Source organism: Gorilla gorilla, chromosome 11 (genome assembly GCF_029281585.2).
Source record: "Gorilla gorilla gorilla isolate KB3781 chromosome 11, NHGRI_mGorGor1-v2.1_pri, whole genome shotgun sequence".
Classification (NCBI taxonomy): Eukaryota; Metazoa; Chordata; class Mammalia; order Primates; family Hominidae; genus Gorilla; species Gorilla gorilla.
Genome location: NC_073235.2, coordinates 83,810,402 through 83,831,009, shown reverse-complemented (window position 1 = coordinate 83,831,009; position 20,608 = coordinate 83,810,402). Strand labels below are relative to the sequence as shown.

The 20,608-nt window shown below is 35.7% G+C and overlaps 1 long non-coding RNA gene across 2 annotated transcripts in view; it reads right to left on the bottom strand.

Annotated features, from left to right (window-relative positions):
- Positions 1-1,839: 1,839 nt before the first annotated feature.
- The window catches only part of LOC134756622 (uncharacterized), a 31,449-nt gene continuing 12,680 nt past the window's right edge, over positions 1,840-20,608 (bottom strand). Inside the window, exons 2-3 of one of the 2 annotated variants that reach the window (XR_010129509.1) lie at positions 10,397-10,532; positions 1,840-2,065 (exon numbers count right to left, since the gene is read on the bottom strand). This is a non-coding gene — a long non-coding RNA (uncharacterized lncRNA). Of the gene's footprint in view, positions 2,066-9,937; positions 10,130-10,396; positions 10,533-20,608 lie in introns of those variants that run through there. The other variant, XR_010129510.1, reaches the window with a different exon arrangement.

Below are 20,608 nucleotides of genomic sequence, written 5' to 3'. Positions count from 1 at the left end.
TATTTCCTTCCAATTTCCACGTATATTATGTAATATAAACTGCATGGAGATAAGTATTTGCCCTGATATTTTTCTTTGCTCAACAATGTAACTCTTCTCTTTTTCAACAATTCTCTGTATGATATTTCATCACAATGCCTAGTATCCATATATTTCAAAAATCCAAGTGTTTGATGGAACTTTTCATTCTGTAATCTATTTAGTCAGATAATACCTGCCAGGGTCAAAAATGTAAGTGCTACTTTAATCACTATAGCAATTACTATGGCAATTTTTACTATATAATAATTACACAGTAATAATTAATAATTAATATTAAAAATATCAGGGCAAATACTTATCTCCCTGCAGTTTATATTACATAATATATTAATATATTAATAATTACTGTGGCAATTACTACATTGCCACAATTTAAAAAAATTATTTTTGTTCTTTCAGTTTTGAATCTGGTGGATTTCAGACACAGTTGGAAGCTATTTTTGGCGAGCAAGTTTTCCTGGGAAGATATAATAACCCTGATGTTGAAGTCTTGTGGCTGATATGGGGGCATATCTATTTCAACATTAGCAGCATTACTGTCTGTCCAAGTTACCCATTTCCACTTTTAAGATACTGCAATAAATAGGCTTGTTTGCCTACTCCTCTTGAAGGCAGCAGGTTGAGTTAGATTGGGAAGATGGCATGAAGGTGGAAGGGGCAGACACTGTTGAATTCTTTGTATCTCTGTAAATTTCTATAGGGATTTCAAATTCTGCTTCCAGTTCCCAAAGTTTAGAGATCAATGCCATTATTAAAAACTACCATTAACAGCACTTTGGGAGGCCGAGGCGGGCGGATCACGAGGTCAGGAGATCGAGACCATCCTGGGTAACACAGTGAAACCCTGTCTCTACTAAAAATACAAAAAATTAGCCAGGTGTTGTGGCAGACACCTGTAGTCCCAGCTACTGGGGAGGCTGAGGGAGGAGAATGGCGTGAACCCAGGAGGCGGAGCTTGCAGTGAGCTGAGATGGCGCCACTGCACTCCAGCCTGGGAGACAGAGCGAGACTCCATCTCAAAACAAACAAACAAACAAACAAACAAAAAACAACTACCATTAACAGCATAGAGACTTTACCTGGAGTCTTCTGTTTAGGCTTCATTTGTTCAAAGTAACACTTTCCTTAGATTGTTTTCTTATATCATTTTAGAAGTTCTAATTATTTCTTTCCAAGAAAAAGCTTGTTTTTTGGAGGGTTAACACTAGAATTTTGTGATTCTGTATTTCTTCAGTAATGACAGCAAAAAAAGAACTTTATGGAAGAATAATAGGGAAGCTTATGGGAATTGAGGGATAGCTAGTGAACCAGGTTTGGAACAAGTAGGTAATTTGTCTTCCAGTTGCCAAAAATAAGGAAATGAAACTTTACCATTTCTTCTGTCTTTGCAACACTCTGATCAAGATTCAAAACTCGGGAAGAGAGAGTAATTGACTGGATTTAGTTCTAGGCCTAATGCAATCTATAGAAAAGAATAGGAGGGAAAGCACCTAGCTTATAACCCCACCAGCACTGCACACAATGGGGAAAAGATATTTTCCCAAAGGAAATAGCATACTGATAAGAATGGAGAATGGCTGCTGGATGGCTAAGAAGCAGTAAATGCCCCCGTCTGTATTTTTGCTTTTGTGGGATAGATGACAAGACTTCTGCCTCTCAGCAGGAACATACACTGAAGAAATAGAAATAACAAATCTTATTAAACTTGCAGCTGAAGAACATGGTGTTTTTATGTTAAAAATAAAAACAAAAAACAAAACAAAACAAAATAAATCAAAACACAAAACCTACCTCTGAGTTGGAGTAATTTCCTTAATTTTAATATCACAAACATTTTCTTTCCATCATTCTTTTCATCATGTGATTCTGGAACAGAGCTTGGCAAAGCGTGAGTCTAAAGGTACTTCCAGTTTGCTTGGCCGGTTAGGCTATGGTCCTTTGCAGTATCATTCATGTCACTTATTTACAGTGGTCCCTCTTATCTGCGGTTTCACTTTCCGCAGTTTCAGTTACCTGCGGTCAACTGTGGTCCAAAAATATTAAATGAAAAATTGCAGAAATAAACAGTTTATAAAGTTTAAATTGTTCACTATTCTAAGTAGTGTGAGGAAATTTCATGCTGTTCCACTCCGTCTTGCCCAGGACATGAATTGTCCGTTTATCCAGTGTGTTTATGCTGTAGATACTTCCTACCCTTTAGTCACTTAGTAGCTGCCTTGGTTATCATATCAGCTGTCTCAGTATCACAGTGCTTGTGTTCAAGTGGCTAATTACACATAATAATGGCCCCCAACTCAAGAATCATAATGCTATCATTTTGTTATAATTGTTACATTTTATTATGGTTGTTATTCTCTACTGTGCCTAATTTATAAATTAAACTTTATCATAGATATGTATATATAGGAAAATATAAATATATAAGGTTTGGTATTATTTGTGGTTTCAGGCATCTACTATTGTGTTCTGGAACGTATCTCCTGTGGATAAAGGGGGACTATTGTACCTCTATTTTTAAGCCATGGTGATATAGTTTTGTTTGTTTTTACTCTACTTCTGTGACAGATTAATGATGATGTAGTTTTGAAGGCTGAGTAGACTTCAATTGAGTGGACAATAGACAAGACTGGGTTTGGAAAACCCCTCTAGCTCCAGAATATCAGTGCAGTTGGAGCATGGAGTGACGCTTAAGGGATCTTGGGTTTCAAACTGAGATGTGATGAAAGAGGCTAAAAGCACAAGTAAAGAGCAAATCGGAAAAACATGACAGACTCACAAGATCTTATGGTCATCATAGAATCACATTGATTTAGGATAGCAAATACTTGGCTCATAAACTCATCTGATCTCATCTTATACTCAAGATGCATCACCAATCAAGACACTGTAACTGATGAGCTGCAGAAGAAATTTACCCGTGGCTCTGTCCCTTTCAAGCCATCTATTTATAGCACTCTTCTAATCATCTTTTTAAAACTTCAAATTGGATCTCTAAAACTTCTGACAGTCTTGCTCCAAAAACATTTTTCCCCCAACCCATACCCTGAACACTCATTGTTTCATGACTTTGTGCATACAGTTTCCTTTTCTTGAATATTCTTTACCTTCTTGCTCATTGGTGAACTCCTTCCTATCCTTCAAAACATTTTGTCCCTTTCTTACACACGTTTCTGATTCCACCAGGCTAATTATTCTAGCCCTCTGTACTTCTAGAACACTGCATTTATCTCTCTTACAAGATAACTTTCCTGGAATTTTAATGTTTATATAAACCGTAATTACTTTTGCACCAACCTAATATGTCTGTGTTTTTCGTTAGACTTTATGCCACTTCAAAGTAGAAATACAGCTTCTTCTTCTTTTTATTTGCTCTAACTTAACCCCAGTTTTGACCCCATTGTAGATGCTCAGTAAATCATTATTGGTTGAGTAAATGAATGTCAACCAAGTTTTGTGGTCATCCTGTCATAACACTGAGAAATAAAGGGACTTTTGACTCAATGTTGTATTTTCTGTATTAATTAAAAGTTTATGTTTTGGGACTTGGATGTAGTGTATGATCTACCTTCACTTGAAATATTAAATTGAAGTTTATAGTTTTGCTTGTTTCGTCTTACTTTAGCCTAATTTGTGCATTGCTCCTTATAAATGTAAATTAATTAAAGTCTTACGCTATTTAGGGGAGCTGAGATTAATCAAAACCCCTGTACTCTAAAAAGAATATCCATATTTATTATTTGAATTATATTTAATTCTGTTTATTTTAACATTTTTCTGCATACACTTTTGAATCTCTTTGACTAGATGTCCATTTTCAACCTCATCTCATCATGCAATATTCACAGGAGTGTTTGGTTTAAAAATGCACAAAGGTATCTTATTAAATAATGTCACAAACATGAAGTTCATTATTATGCAAATGCCATCCTTGGAACAGATTTGTTAATTGCAACTCATTTGCATAATTAATGAACTCCCAAATGAATTATGCCTTTGCAGATTTGTGCAGCATTGTTTTAAAATAAATTATAAAATACATGTCAAAGGAAGAGTGCTTTCTGGGTTCCCACAGCATTGTTTGAAAATTAATTACCAAATGCTTGTCAAATTAAAATGAGTTTGTAGTTTTTACAATGTTATTTTAAAATTAATCACAAAATAAAATGTCACTGCATTAAAGTAAACAACTTGTTATTTTTCTCTAAAAAGAACCACAGAAAACAGCATTTTAACTTCAATTACATTGTTTGGTATAGTGATTCTAGTGTTTTATTCATTTCATCTTTACACTGTGACTTAACAAAGTTGCTAGTTGTTAGCATTTTAATGTTTGATAAATTGAGATTTAATTTAATTTTATTATGTAGCTTATTTTATACGGTTGATGATTAATACATTGCATATGAACTCAGTATGGGTTTGTTCATGATAAATTAGAATTTAAAAAAAACTTCAAGGTCATTTAAATCTGTTGTTATAGCAGTATTCTTAAGGTTTATTTTATTTGAAGTTTTGACTGCTGCCAGTTAAAATGATTAAAAGCATATAGTTTGAATCATTCTGCCTCTTCTGACTAATATAGTAGCATAATTCCTTTCTTTGATACAGAAAAGGCTTTTGCCCCTCACACTACTTTCTTCACACCATGGAAATTCTCTGTTCTTGCACAGAAGCCACAGCTACTCCCCAGTCCTAGACTCCCCCGCCCACAGGGACTGTCTATCCCCCAGGAAATCAGATGGAAAACCATTAGACCTAAAAAGTGATTTGGCCAAAATAACTTCCAAAACAATAGACTCGGTAGAGAAATTTCAGGAATTAAGGTTGCTTACCAAATACCTTTTCAAAATATCAAAATATAATAATAATAATAATAATGAATCATTATCCCCACCTAGTAGTATGAGAACATCTAATAGTGAGACACCCACTCCCATAAGAAAAGAAGTCCATTTTTTTTTTTTAACAATAGTATCCCTTCTGCTCACCTCTCCCTCTCCCCATCCTCCAAACCAAACCAATTGTCTGTGGTTTATATTCCATTTTGTCAGTTCTTGACCATGGAATGCAAATCCATGGGGGAAGGTCTTTGTTTGACATGATTGCAACTATGCAAACTGACCCCAACTAGACAATAATTCTTAAGTAAAATGATAAAACATTTTGCCTCTTAAAAAAACCCTGTATATAGCTGCCTTTCTAAACCCCTATGAGCAATTTCATGTTGCCCTTTCTATAAACTGATATGCATAGCAGCCCTTTTTGAAGAGGCAATATTTCTTCCACTTCATACCTTGTGTGTGAATAAATCCAAGTGGTTCATGCAGATACATGGATTTGACGTTGTGCCATTTTCTATTTCAGTCTGGCACAGATATTACTCAAAGACTTAAAACATCTTTTACAATCAAATTAAAAAAAAAACCCTACTATTGTTTAAGCTTTGATGCCACCCTGTACTTATTCCTTTGTTTAAATTCTTTAGGATATTCCAACTTGACATTCTCTTCTGAAATTCTAAATCATTATGCTCATAAGTATAGGAGAATAAAACATCCAACACAGACAAACTGCCCTCATGACAAAAAAATTTTTAGTGGGCCAATAACTACATATGAAAGTCTAAGTTATTTTGTACAGATGCACCATCTTTCATTAGGAACACCATTTACTTTGAGAGGGCTCCCATTGAATTAAAACAGAAGTGTTCTAAATGAGAGAATTTGATCCACAACTTATTTTCTCTAACAAGCTACAGCCTGCGAAGCATTCCAGTCTTTGGAAAAATTTCACATTAGTGAGAACAAGAGTGAATAAAGCCACAGTTTTTGTTGATTGAACATAAACCTTTTGTGAATCCTTGTAAGGGTCACTGGTCTACTCTTGATATAGTCTTCATGGCTACTTTCATTCCAAACTGTTTTCATTTCTGTGTTTTACTATACAAATTTCAGAAACATGGGTACAATGGACAACCTATAAAATAGATCAGCATCCAAATTTTCTTTAATAAAATCATGGCTTTGTTTTTCCTTCCAAAGGGATTCTCTTTCCTTCTTTTCTGCTTATTTTAAAATATTTAACTAAAAAATAAAAATTCTATCTATTCAAGGTATAAAATATAATGATAGATGTATATGGTATAACAATAACCACAATAAAATTAATCAACACATTCATTACCACCCGTAGTTACCATTTGTGTATGGTGGGAGATGAGGACACTTAAAATCTGCTCTCTTATCAAATTTCAAGTAAACAACATAGTATTATTAATTATAGTCACCATGGATAAAAAATGTGGTATATATAATGGAATATTATTTGGCCATAAAAATAAGAAAATTCTCCCATTAGTAACCACATAGGTGAAACTGGAGGACATTATGCTAAGTGAAATAAGCCAGAAACAGAGAGACAAATACTGCATCATTTCACTCATATTTTGAATTTAAACACATCAAACTCTTTAAACCAGAGAATACTACTGTGGCTGCCAGGGGTCTGAGGGTGGGGGAAATGGGGAAATGTTGGTCAAGGGAACAAAGTTTCAGTTATAAGATGAGTAAGTCTGAGGATCTGATGTGCAAAATCTTGGTATTTTAACTGAGTTTCAATGTCAGTTTGCATAGAATGTCATATAAACTGGATTTAAGAATATAGTTTGCTTTCAACTTCCTTTGGAGATCTTTTCAGTTCCTTCCAAAAAATATGCTATTGTTTTTTCTGGAGCTTTTTCCAAGTAGCTTTGTTGTCTAGATCAAGATCAAAGACCATAAAACCCAAATCTACCCATCCTTTATTTAGAAAAATCTATCAAAGAGAAGTAAGTTTAATGGTACTTTGTAAACCAAAGCAACCCTTGAGGTTGCAATATCTAAAATGTCGATCTCCTATGATTTCTCTTTCATTTATTGAAAATCCATTGTTATCTTATTTTTAATGATGGTATTCTAGGCATTTCATATACTATTCCAAATTTGTAAGTTAAATATATATTTTAAGCTACAAGCAGAAAAACTTTTATTTCTCCCAAAACAAGTGCTAAAAGCTGTTTTTGTATTATCACTGGGCATAAATAATCACTTTCTTCAGAAATAGTTTTGGAAAAAAAAAATCCTTCCTGGAAAAGATTCTCCTACACTGAGTCTTTATACAATATTGAATGTGTTTAAGTTACTAGAAACTTTTGTCTCTACAGTAAAGGGAAATTTCTAAAATTGTTCATTTCTAAAATTGCTCAGTATTATATGGCAAAACAATTAAACTGCATTCTTTAACTTTTTTAGTTAGATATATAGGTAATGTAGATACATAGCCAGAAACAATAACGCATTTTGTGGCTTTGACAGTAACACAGAATTTCATTTTATTTGCTAATTTTTTGATTTGTGAATACCTATTCTCCTTTCTGAACATTAACTGTGACTGAAAGATTCATAGGCTTATTGAATATTCATGCAAATAATTTGAGATCTTTCTTCCCTAGAGTTCAAGTTGAAATACATTGTTGATGTATGTCCACTGTGACATACTGTGACATTGTTTTGCAATTATTTTTAATTAGAAATAAAATATTAATCTATTTGAGTTTGTGTATAGAATGTATTTGGAGGGAGGAGAGAACTCAGAGAGGTATACAGTGATAGAATTTTAATTAATTTATTTTAAAGAGAAGTCACTTTAACTTGAAGGTCAGCCCCGTTTGTGATTTACAGAAGGGAATTCACAATGACTACAACTTACAGAGAAAACTGAAATCACTTATGGTTAGGTTCCTCTTATTAATCCAAAATGAATAAAGGGCTTGTTTTCCTCAAGGCTCAAGAAGTGAGAAGCTGAAATAGTGAACTGTTCTTTGGATCTCAGATTTCTGCTATTAGAGCTATTACTTTGTGCTAAGTTTCAGTGAAAAGCTTCTAAATCTTCTGAAGAAATAATTGTGGTGGCTGGGTTCATGTCATGCAATTTCAGGTTCCCTTCTGAGCAGAGGTCCAATTCTTGAAATTTAAAGAATTTGTCAAGACTTCTCTGCCAAAACTATTAGATGACTAATATTAAGGAAAAAGAATCACTTCTATCTTAATGCCATTTTAGATATGTGATTATTTGGAACCCCGTCTTGTCAAAGTTTTGCCCTCTTAAATCATTGAACAGCCTCAAGAACATCACTAATTTAGGCTACGTGTACACTATATTCTCTATCCACGAATTTGACAGTAACAGTTGATTTATATATTCTGATTCTTAAAAGTTTGTTAGTTTTTTCAATTTGGTGCTCTCTACTAAAACGGTGTGGGTTCAGGGATGGGGGAAGAAAATGTCAAATCACTTCTCCCTAGAGAAACCAATAACCCAAACTGCTCCAAACTCTAAACTTGTATTTGATCCTTTTTTGATTGCTGGTGTTAGGATTTCCTACCTTGTGGTTGTAATGGTTCACTGTCAAGTTCTGACTTTCTTGGAGACCACTTGGATATTACCCTAGTAGCTCATACTTTATTAATCTTAAAAAGTGAAAAAATATTCAGTTGAGTTCAACTGAAGTTCAGTTCAACAATAGAACCCCTATTCTGGTCCAGCTACTGTACCAAGCACTGACACTACCCAGATGAATAACACATAGTTGACGTCCTCAAGGACCTGACAATCTGTGGGGGAGACAAACAACTGAAATGGGCAATTGTCATCTGAAGCAGGAGGTTTAATAATGATGATGTGTGGAAAGAAAGCCTCCTAGCACAACTTGTAGAAAAATGAGTTGGAGATGCCCAGAAAGTGTTCCCAATTGTTCCAGCATCCTTGAAATTTACCCTGCAAAATACGTGGAAGTCATCCGACCCATCTGACTATCTGATGCCATACAAAAGGATCATAGCAGAAAGCTAATGTAAGACTGGTGATTGTCTTGTGCCAAAACCCAACACCCTGCTCCATAGGTAAATGTGGAAACAAATGTTACTCTAGTTCAGTAAAGACAAACATAGCCAAACTTTTCCACTGATCAAACTCGTTTACATGATCCTATGTGTTTTATACTTAGAGATCCCCAAATAATTCCAAGTAGCAGTTTTATGGAGATTTACTATAGATTTCATCACTGAAGTGGTTTTCACCCTGTTTGCTCATCATTTCCATTTCTACTCTGATTAAATATTGAAATTCATTATCCTTTTATAAAATCAAGTCAAAGCAGACATATACACTATTAGTTTTTGACTGAATCTCCATGAGAAGGACACTATAATGGTCACATCATAAAACAATGAATAGCTAAAATATATCACGATTGCTTCTTAGGAATAAGTGCCTAAGAGCTTTGTGTACTTAATTTCAATTGTAATAATTCTAATTGATCATTACTATTCTGCCCATTTTACCAGGAAAATAATCTGGTCTCAGAAAGCTAAGAACCTTAGCCAAAGTCATCAGCAAGTAAGTTATGCAAGCAGTATTGTGTCCTTGGATCTATACTTGTAACCACTGTGCTGTTGATTAGACAAAATAGCCATACCAAGCTGCTAAAGAAACTATTATGTTGTGTTTGCTTCCCAGAGCTCTTCTTAGCTTTAGTATTTTTTAATGATTTAAGTAGTAGAATGACATATCTAAATATAAAAGAAATTAAAATCCCTGTATTAACATAATGTGACTAGACATATTGTATGTCATATGCCTCTGATATTCATAACTTCACAAAAGGGGCTAGGTATCTATTGTCATTCAGTTCCAGTCTTGGCATATTTTTCCAGTGAAGGGGCAGAGATCTCTCCACTCTAGTGTTCTATGCTAAACTTTCATTTTTTTTTTTTTTTTGTGAGCCCAGACCAGAGTCCCACAGACAGCATGAATGATGATTCATTCATGTACTCAGCAGATACCTATTAAGCAACTATTTGGCATGGAGACTGTACCAGTGAACAGATCATTCTTACCCTCCTGAGTTTATAGTCCAGTAGAGAAGACAGATACAAACATGTACGTGGACATCAGTGTTTTAATGGCAAAGTACATACAACCATGGCTGGGTTGGCTTTCCTGGAATGGTGACGTAAAAGCTGAGCTCTCCAGTCTCAGTAGGAGTTAGCTAGATGAAGGTGAGAAAGATGTAGGAAAAGGGTAGAAACTATATTGAGAAAACTGAACATTTGAAGCTTCAAGGATGGAAAACCGTGATGTTACTACGGTCTGAAGTAGTCTGGTATGGTTGGCACTAGGACATCCAACCAAGAGAAGAAACCGGAGAGGTAATCATAATCCTAATAGCTGATATTCTTCTGGAATCTATCTATTTTAAAATGTACTACCTCATAAAATATTCATAACCACCCTAAGAGGGAGATATTATTATTACCTCAATTTTTCAGATGAAATAACTTGATCATGGTCTTATCCAGTGAGTAAGCGGCAGAGCTTTGAATCAAAGAGATCCAGTTCCAAAGCTCACATCCTCCATCAGCAACCACCGCTGCCTTCAGATCATGATGGGCCTTGTAAGACATAATAAGAACTCTAGTGTTTATCCCATAGGTCAGAATTCTCAAAGTATGTTCCCCACCCAAGACCTACTGAATTAGAAACTCTGGGGCAATGCCGAATAATTCATGAGTTCAAAAACCCTTCAAGTAATTCTGATGTTCAATCAAGTTTGAGAAACTGTGATCAGGGCAATGAGAAATCCTGTAACATTTTAAAGCAGAGAGAAATATGACTTAACCAGATGAGGTTTTCTGAAAGCTGATCATTCTTTCCACAGGTGATCCCTTCAGAATGAAGACTCAAGCATCTTCATTGCTGCTCTGCACCCACAGTTACACACTGACTCCCCTTGAGTTATGGAGAATGAAGTTAAGAGTAAAGGCCATCCAAAGTGGTAGGACTAATGAGCAACGCAGCCTTCTATTAGGGAGCCCTAACCTGACTGCTAAATTGAAAGAGATAAAAATATCCTTTGTAATCTGATTGCAAGAAAGTGCCCCTAATTGGATGGTTGTGACTTAGATAAATTTTAATTTATTAGGCTTGCTTAGTTTTATGGGCAAAAAGTGTGCATTTATAACAGTTGTTGAAATTTATCTTTCTCTTTGAATGAGGTATATTTTTCACTAGGAATAGTTGCAGTAATAATAATGACTAATATATGTACATATACTTCTTAATTTCAAAATATATTCCATGTATCAGAGTCACATAAAATTTTCACTTTTCTAGAAAGGGGCCAAATCATAAAATGAATAAAAATATAGTAACTCTACCTTATTCACTGTCAACTAAAGAAAGATTGCCACAGAATAGTAATCTTTAATTTGTAATCATTTTGTTTCTTTTCAACTAAATTACCCTCATTTCATTAACTTGTAGTAAAGTCTTCTTGCCCTACCAGTTTTTTAAAAATATTTTAATGACCTTTAATAATACTTTTAAGTATCATATTTATACTACTATAATTATATACTGAAATTTCAATTACCCTAGAAACCAGAAATTGTGAAAAACTTTTCTAAAAAGTAATGGTTTAAAAGTTGATTAAAATCACCAATATGAAAATGATTAATAGTGTACATTTTATTGAGGATACATTTGAAAATCTAACAGAGCCAATGACTAGTTTTTCATTTAACTTGACCTTGAAATACTCTTAAGGATACAAAATAAAAAGGACTTTGTCTGATGCCTGCCTCTGCCCCAAGGTGTAAGCAAAGAGAGACTTCCAATTTAGTCATATGGCCAGGGTTCAACATTTCAACATGCTGTACTTTATTTTTAATTCCAGGGAGAAAATATAGGCTTTAAAAAATGTATACAATTTTATATTAATGTCTTCTTGTGTTTTGTATTTAATGAGTCAATATCTCTTTAAGCTAACCTAACAATTTGAAAAAAAGGAATTTTCATTCTCATTAGCCGATAGATATATACGATAAGCCAAAGAGAAGTGACCACTCAAGGCCACACATTTGCTTTCTTCTACCTGGAGTACTCCCCACTCTCTCTCTCCTTCCCCCCACCCTCCCTTCCTACTAGCTCTTCATGACTCAGTCTTAACACCATTTTTTCAGGTGACCCTTTCCAGACTACTGAAACCTATCATCCCTTTCCCACCAAACCAGGATAGATTCCTTTAAGCTCCCATAGTTATCTGTCCCTCTTTATCTGTCCAACTTTTGTAATCGTTGGAATTAAAATAGTAAAAAATAGTAATTGAATGTCTGCATCTCTTCTAAGAGTGTAAATTCTAATAGAATAGGAAGAGACACTTCTGACTTGTTCCTCATTATATCTTCAGCAAGTAGTATTGTGCTTTGCATAGAAGGGTTTCAGTAGATACTAGTGGAGGGAGGGTGAGAAGCGGGGAGGAAAGAGGGTAGGAGGGAAGGAAAGAAGAAAAGAAGGAAGGATGTTGCAAGATAAGAGCTCCATCAGAAAAAAAAAAGCACATATTTGTGTTCTAAGCTAAACTTTCATGTGACTAAATACCACTGTATTTGGCTACATGAACTCAAAATATGCTGGCTTAACCAACATCTCCATAATTAGGTGAATTATTATATGTTTATTAATGATAAGTGAATGGAGCCATAGTTATTCACTTAAACACAAAGTGAAGTGACTAAAATATATTTTGGAAATCATCACATGAATAAGGATATTTCTGAAGGAGGAGACACATGGCATATACCTCAGAATGGCCAGTGAAAAACCACTTAGTTGTGGGAGAAATGGTCTAATCCATCCACACCACTGAGAGGGATCATTTCCAAGTGGAGGCCTCTCTGATCTGGCTGTGGCTCCTGAAGGAGACATGCCTAAGATAAAGTGAAATGGGGATTGTGGAGAAGACACCTGTGTCTACTTAATCTGCCTGTTTTTACCTAGCTCTACCAAGAGTGGACATTGCTTTCTACTTTTTCTTAGCTCTAAAATCAACTCCTGGAAGTTTCTGCCAAAGACTCAACTTTTCACTCAAAATTTTGAGAAGTTTTACTAATCATCTATCAACCTCATTCAACAAATACTTACTGACCACCTACTATGTGCCAGATAGTGTTCTAGATATTTAGGATATCTCGGGAACAAAATAGAATCAATAGACGTGGAGCACTGTTCTGAGACTGACAATAACTACTAAATATATAAATAGTACTAAATGACAGTAAATACTAAAATATATAAAATGTGATTTCTGCTCTCAAAAAGTTTACAATCTTGAATGGGGGGCAGGTAATAGTTGATAAACATAAAAATGGTGACCTACCACAAGGTAGCACATGAAGACTCAAACCTTTTAGATATTGAATAGATGAGTTTTTGTCAGGGAAGAGACAACTTTGAACGTGGGGGTCAGGGGAAGCTCCACTAAGGAGCTAAGTCTTGAATGGGGACTTGGAGCCAAGTTTAGAACAGCAGGGAAGGAAACTTGGGGAGAAAAGAGAAGGGTGGAGGCTCTCTGGAATCTCATGTATAAGAACTTTTCTTGAAAATTGTGTACTGTCTACATTTACCAGTTGAGCACCTGCTGTGTACTGAATAGTATAATAAACTGTGTGGTGTATGCCATCAAAGAGAAATTGCACTCTCCAAAGTTTATGAACGAATAAGGAACTTAAAAAAATGTACATTAGTCACTAAACTACAAAGTAGAAAGTTCAAAGAGTCATAAATAAGAGAGGTGCTGAAAAAGTTCTATGGCAGTTTGGTGGAGGGAGACATTACTAATAGCTAGTGATCAGAGAAGACCTCACGGAAAATAGTTAGCATTCAACTGGGCCTTAAAAATCATGAACATGTGAAAAGGAGAAAATGACTTAAACACAGAGTCAAGAAAGGAGCCTGATGGACTAGCAAAGAAATCAGAAATGGAAAAGTCATTTAAAAGATTATTGCAGGAGTTGATATAGATGAAAAAGACCAAAATATTTTTTGACTGATTGACTTTAACTGGCAACACATACTTTCTTATTCTTCTACTATCTCTTATAAATTATTTCATTATAATATTTGAATCACCAAGTCATAATATGCAATTTTCTTTATTATTTAACATTTAGCATTTCCATCCCATTAGGAGTTTTCTTGCTTGATTTTATTTATCTATTTATTTATTTGGACAGGGTCCTGCTCTGTTGCCCAGGCTTGAGTGCAGTGGCTCCATCTCGGCTCACGGCTCACTGCAACCTCCGCCTTCCAGCCTCAAGCGATTCGCCCACCTCAGCCTCCTGAGTAGCTGGGATGACAGGCACATGCCACCATCCCTGGTTAATTTTTGTTGTTTGTGTAGAGGTGGAGTTTCGCCATGTTGCCCAGGCTGGTCTTGAGCTCCACAGCCTCCCAAAGTACTGGGATTACAGGCATGAGCCACCATGCCTGGCCTGAATTTTTTAATCTTTAGGTATTTTTGAGTCCACATTCCATCATCAGATTTGATTACTGTCATCATGACTATTTAATATTATTTTTATTATTACAACCTGATTTTTGACATACATTTCCTTAAATAGTGGTTAATGCTCATTTTAATCTATTTTCACCTTGTTTGTTGAAGCCCCTGTATCTGCTTCATCACTGGGCCCACCTAGACTTAGTATGTTACATATATAGTTCTAATGATTTATTTTAAGCTGTACTGTATGTGGTGAGTTATTTATGTTAAATAATCAGAATAAAACAGTAAAATATGAAACACTGCTAGAATTGTATTCCAGCTATCTTATGTTCTATTTCTGATAGTTACACTAAAGAGAATTGTGTAAATTATCCTCCTGGCTCTCCTCCCTGAGGTCAACTTCAAAAGGTTAAGGATATACTCATAGTAGTATAGTTGTCCACAATAAATTTTGTCTACAAAAGGGGCTGAGTGTGTGCTACCTAAATGTTGGTGTGTGGTGTGAGAGTGACCTTGACCATGTGTGTAAGCAATTATTATTATTATTATTATTTTTGTCAGCGCACTAAAACTTTTGCTAGTCTCACAGTAATCATCTTCTCATCTGTTTATGTCCACAATGGCAGGATATTTGACACCCAGAGCCAAAGTGGGAGGGACTGAGCACAGATTGAGCAGAGGTTTTGGTGGGAGAGGAGCTTGCTGCCTGGGTCCCCTCTGCCTCCTTTTAGCCCCAACTACTCACAGCAGTCCTAGAAAAGCTAAGGTAAAGAGTAGAGGAAGATATAGGATTCCCCACTCTCTTCTGTCTATCCATTCCTTAATTTAAAAAAATATTCATTGATTATCTACTTTGGGCTGAGGCCATAGCATGAGTTAAAAAACTTCTGCCATGAACCTTGACTGCATATCGTTTATAATTGAGTGGTGGTGACAAATATAAAATGAATCATTATAGGAGTCATTATACCAGGTATAATGACACCTTGTGTCAAGTGCTACAAGGGGAAAGTGCAGAGTGCTATAGGAAAGTAAGGATAGGGTGCTATGCTTAAGCAGCAACCTGTTCCCCAGAACAGAAGAAAATAGAGGCAGTTTTGTTTAAGCATAATGATTGTCAGAATAAGTGATAAAATTTTATTTTCTTAGAATAAGTGTGATATAGGTAAAATTATAACAATGGCAAAAAATTTAGAAAACTGGTGGCTATTTAATAAACTATGCACAAAATCTTGTTATTCTAAAGGATGACAAGGAATCCATGGAATTTCCCCCTATAATCTTTTAATAGTACATATTCCACACAAAAGAAGGAATTTTCATCTGAAATCTTATGCACCTGTGTGGCTACTCAATTATTCACAAAACATCATGGATCTGATATATATTTTCCCTACTTAATTTTGTTAGACAATTTGTAATGCTAAATAAAATATGCACAAGAACCTTAAATTTAGCATGGCAGATATTTTCTGAACATTCACTTATTCACTTACTGTGGGCTATTTAGAAAAATCAGATGTGCACACTGATCATCTTAGCACATGTCCATCTGTCATCTAGAATTGCCAATAAAAATATTGTTTAAATAGTTGTGGTTAAGAATAGAGACCCTGAGAATGAGAGAAGCTGGGAGTAGATTATATAAATAATCACAGAGCTACACCAAGATAACTTCCAGGTCAGCCACAAAATTATAATGACAGGAGTAGCCCTTGATTATTTGTTCATTTGCTCCATTTCTAAGGATTCTTGAGGTACATCTTATTGTATATTATTTATAAATAAATGAGAAAAGGGGAAGTTAGTAAATGCACATCACTGGAACCAACTTAATCTCAGAAAAAAAAAACTCTGAGTATAAAAAAAAAGTCTTTTTTTTTTTTTGTAGGGCAGTTTTAGGTTGAAAGCAAAACTGAGAGGAAGGTACAGAAATTTGTCACATAGTCCCTGTCCCCACCCATGCATAGCCTCCCCCATTATCAACATCCCCCACCAGAGTGGTATGTTTGTTACAATAGATGAAAATGCACTGACACATCATTATCACCTAAAGTCCATATTTTAAATGTGCACAGTCACACAGAATGCATGTTTAGACAAATGTATAAGAATGACATGTATCCATCATTATACTTCATACAGAGTATGGCCATGGTCTGATAAATCCTCTATGCTCATCCTATTCCTTCCCCGACCCCCAAGTTTTGGTAACCACTGATCTTTTTTATCATCTCCATAGATTTGCTTTTTCCAGAATGTCAGACTGCTGGAGTCATTCACGTATTCATTACTGGCAGATATGTAGCCTTTTCAGATTTCCTTCTTTCAGTTAATAAAAATTGTGTGACTCTTCCATGTCTTTTCGTGGTTTGGTAGCTCATTTCTTTTTAGTGCTGAGTATTCTTTAATTATCTTTTTTTGTTTTTTATAAATTTTATTTTCCAGTATTCTTTCTACTTTAGTTTTTTTTTTAATACTTTAAGTTTTAGGGTACATGTGCACAATGTGCAGGTTAGTTACACATGTATACATGTGCCATGCTGGTGTGCTGCACCCATTAACTCATCATCTAGCATTAGGTATATCTCCCAGTGCTATCCCTCCCCCCTCCCCCCACCCCACAACAGGCCCCAGAGTGTGATGTTCCCCTTCCTGTGTCCATGTGTTCTCATTGTTCAATTCCCACCTATGAGCGAGAATATGCAGTGTTTGGTTTTTTGTTCTTGTGATAGTTTACTGAGAATGATGATTTCCAATTTCATCCATGTCCCTACAAAGGACACGAACTCATCATTTTTTACGGCTGCATAGTATTCCATGGTGTATATGTGCCACATTTTCTTAATCCAGTCTATCACTGTTGGACATTTGGGTTGGTTCCAAGTCTTTGCTATTGTGAATAATGCCGCAATAAACATACGTGTGCATGTGTCTTTATAGCAGCATGATTTATAGTCCTTTGGGTATATACCCAGTAATGGGATGGCTGGGTCAAATGGTATTTCTAGTTCTAGATCCCTGAGGAATCGCCACACTGACTTCCACAATGGTTGAACTAGTTGACAGTCCCACCAACAGTGTAAAAGTGTTCCTATTTCTCCACATCCTCTCCAGCACCTGTTGTTTCCTGCCTCTTTAATGATTGCCATTCTAACTGGTGTGAGATGGTATCTCATTGTGGTTTTGATTTGCATTTCTCTGATGGCCAGTGATGGTGAGCATTTTTTCATGTGTTTTTTGGCTGCATAAATGTCTTCTTTTGAGAAGTGTCTGTTCATGTCCTTCGCCCACTTTTTGATGGGGTTGTTTTTTTCTTGTAAATTTGTTTGAGTTCATTGTAGATTCTGGATATTAGCCCTTTGTCAGATGAGTAGGTTGCGAACATTTTCTCCCATTGTGTAGGTTGCCTGTTCACTCTGATGGTAGTTTCTTTTGCTGTGCAGAAGCTCTTTAGTTGAATTAGATCCCATTTGTCAATTTTGGCTTTTGTTGCCATTGCTTTTGGTGTTTTAGAAATGAAGTCCTTGCCCATGCCTATGTCCTGAATGGTAAAGCCTAGGTTTTCTTCTAGGGTTTTTATGGTTTTAGGTCTAACGTTTAAGTCTTTAAACCATCTTGAATTGATTTTTGTATAAGGTGTAAGGAAGGGATCCAGTTTCAGCTTTCTACATATGGCTAGCCAGTTTTCCCAGCACCATTTATTAAATAGGGAATCCTTTCCCCATTGCTTGTTTTTCTCAGGTTTGTCAAAGATCAGATAGTTGTAGATATGCGGCGTTATTTCTGAGGGCTCTGTTCTGTTCCGTTGATCTATATCTCTGTTTTGGTACCAGTACCATGCTGTTTTGGTTACTGTAGCCTTGTAGTATAGTTTGAAGTCAGGTAGTGTGATGCCTCCAGCTTTGTTCTTTTGACTTAGGATTGACTCGGCGATGCGGGCTCTTTTTTGATTCCATATGAACTTTAAAGTAGTTTTTTCCAATTCTGTGAAGAAAGTCATTGGTAGCTTGATGGGGATGGCATTGAATCTGTAAATTACCTTGGGCAGTATGGCCATTTTCACGATATTGATTCTTTCATTATCTGGAGGTATTACAGTCTATTTATGCATTCACTTATGAAAGGACATCTTGGCAACTATGAAAAAAGCTGCTATAAACATCTGTGTGCAGATTTTTGTGTGGGCATAAGTTTGAGTAAATAGTAAGGAGCCTGACTGCTGGACTGTATGAGAAGAAGATTCTTAATTTTGTAAGAAACCACCAAACTGTCTTCCAAAGTGGCTGTACCATTTTGCATTCTCAGCAGCAATGAACAGAAGTTCTTCTTCCTCCACATCCTCACAGCATTTGTTGTTAGTATTCTGGATTTGGGTCACTGTAGTAGGTACATAGTGGTACCTTACTTTAATGAAACTCAGATTTTATGAGCTCCTCTTGGTCACCGACTGGAAGTGGAGGCTACTTTTTCTCAATATGTTCTTTAGTTACATTTGTTGAAAAGCTGAAACTAGACATATTATTATTGCTGGCTGCTATCAGCCTCTTATGTGCAACCTTCCAGTGAGGAACCAGGAAGTCTTGCTCCGCAAGAGGGTGTTCCTAAATTCCAAGCACCCCTGGCTGATAATCCTTTCTTGGCTATAAAAGTTGGCTAGTGAGAGAGGCCTGGTTGAGTCAGAAAGGAAACTCTTCTTGTCTTAGTTAGGGTCTCCAAGATAATGAGTGTAGAGGGAGCAGAAGTGTTTGGAAGTTTCCTGTTCTTGCTACACCTGCCATTATGATCAGAGAGAGTAAAAAATAAAACACGAGGCTGGGCGCTGTGGCTCACGCCTGTAATCCCAGCACTTTGGGAGGCTGAGGCGGGCGGATCACGAGGTCAGGAGATCGAGACCATCCTGGCTAACACGATGAAACTCCATCTCTACTAAAAATACAAAAATTAGCCGGGCGTGGTGGTGGGCGCCTGTAGTCCCAGCTACTCAGGAGGCTGAGGCAGGAGAATGGCATGAACCCGGGAGGCAGAGCTTGCTGTGAGCAGAGATCCCGCCACTGCACTCCAGCCTGGGCGACAGAGCGAGACTCCGTCTCAAAAATAAATAAATAAATAAATAAATAAATAAATAAATAAATAAAACATGAAGCCCCTCTGAAAAAGGGGTTAATCTCAGAAAAAAAACTCTGAGTATAAAAAAAAGTCTTTTCGTTTGTAGAGCAGTTTTAGGTTGAAAGCAAAACTGAGAGGAAGGTTGCTTTAAGCAGAAATAAATGTGCTTCTGTCTTTGTTCTGTAGAAGAAATAAATCAAAGGAGCAAATAATACATCCTTCCAGAAGAGAAAATGATTCCAGATTCCTGTTTTGTAACACTCTTTCTGTTGTCTCCAAAAATTACAAAAATATTTTGTGTATATATATATATAACTTTCATTACCATATACAATCTCAGTCATATTCTAACAGGGCTAGAGGTAGTGATGTACCCACTCTACACTTGGGTAGTAACAACTTTCCTATATGTTAGAGCACGAATGCTCACATTCTTTATAGAGTAAAAGACTTCTTATAAGATTGGTACCAACAATTACTTGTTTAATCAAAGAAGTAGGTTAAAATTGAAATAATAAAAAGATACACACATATCATATTAGTTTAACTTAAGATATATATCTATTCATTTGCCAAACTTCAAATGTAGGGCCAACGCCATTTCTTTGGTATGGGGCCAGCGGCTGGAGATCAGCATTGACATTTGACACAAACAAATCCATAATGTATCCTCAATAAATGCCAGTTGTTTTATTTTATTTATGTGAATTAAGAACTTAAAGCCATAAATAAAGCAATCCAAAGCAGAATCCATTTAGGTTTTCCTGATTTTTCCCAATATTTTCTGTTTCCTTACCTATAGTTTATCTGAAAGCGATTTTAAAGTAACTTTCAGTACTTTCCAAAATATTAAATTTGATTTTCATGTAGATCATAGCTTTTAAACAGTTACATTTAACTTATTTATGTGATAATTAAATTTTTTAAATTACAAAATTAGAAATAAGTGGCATAAATAAGTTTGAGAATAAACACAACTGATTCATGTTAACAACAAAACTGAGTAAGTGGCAGCAGAGGTGTGCGTTTATCCTTAAGAATAGCCCATTTCCACAAGCATCTGGGTGCTACAGG